We start from the raw sequence: 1,204 nt of genomic DNA, 5'->3' as shown, positions 1-1,204 counted from the left end.
GTACAAATCCAAAAAACATTTGGTCACAAGAAAACTAACTAAAGTGGCCATCTGGAAAAGTCATTGATCTAATGTTCTGCTTTCTTAGATGGGAAAATTTCCTGAATCATTAATACTTACCTTGTCCATTCTTATTTCTATATATTGGAAACACTATCATTTTGATTAGGTCTCTTTTTATCCTATTTTCACAATTTTCCTCAGCCCATACAGAGAGCCAGCACATTAATGATAAAATTTCTGGTAACACAAATGTTGCAAAAATCATCAAGACCACCAGCATAGAAAGGCTTCACTAAAAGTTCCTCTAGACATTGCCCTTGGGGCCTTGCCAAACCAAGGTTCACTCATCACAGCCTTGCAAAACAATGAGCTGTCAGAGCTACATTCATGCACCATTGCTAGGAGCTACATGGCCTCTAACTGCTGGTGCCAAAATTGTTTATTATAGAACCAAGCAAATTGAAATTGTTGACAATCTCAATCTCTTCTCCATTTATCATGGTGCTACCAATTGGCCCAGTGGTGAGAATCTTTGTTTTCCTGATGTTGAGCTTGAATTTATACTGAAGACTGAAGTCTTTGACCTTCTATAGCAAATGCTTTAGGTTCTCCTTAGTTTCGGCAAACAAGATTATGTCATCTGCATAATGCAAGCTATTGGTGAGTCTCCCTCCCTCCAATCTTGATGCCACATTCTTCCCCACATTCCTCCTTATAGAGTCCAGCCTCTTGAGTGATTATTTCTACATATAGATTTGAAAGGTATGGAGATAGAATGCCTCTCTGACATGTATCTTTACTGATTTTGAACCACCATCGTAAGAGTAGGTACAATCAATATAGTATTAGAAAAAACAGAAATGTACAAAAATGCAATCCAGAATAGAAAGACCTAAATGGCAGAATTTTTTCCCCGTACTGGAGTGACAAAAAACGGAATAGAAGAGATAAAACAGAGAATCAGCTAGCCAGGAAACAAGAACCTCAAAATGAGAACCTACTAAAAAACCCTAGAGATGATAGAAGGAAAATGAAGAAAACATTAGAATCATGTGAAATAACATCAAATGGAAAACATACATGTGATCAGAATTTCAGAACAGCGCTGCTAAGGGGAAAGTACTGAGAATATTGTGTAAGAGGTACTATAAGAAAATTTCCCAGGTATCATGACAAATGAGAAAATACACATTTACAAAAC

This window comes from Elephantulus edwardii, unplaced genomic scaffold (assembly GCF_000299155.1).
Source record: "Elephantulus edwardii isolate Elephantulus edwardi_28Jun2011 unplaced genomic scaffold, EleEdw1.0 scaffold00276, whole genome shotgun sequence".
Lineage (NCBI taxonomy): Eukaryota > Metazoa > Chordata > Mammalia > Macroscelidea > Macroscelididae > Elephantulus > Elephantulus edwardii.
Note: the sequence above shows the minus strand (reverse complement) of the source record.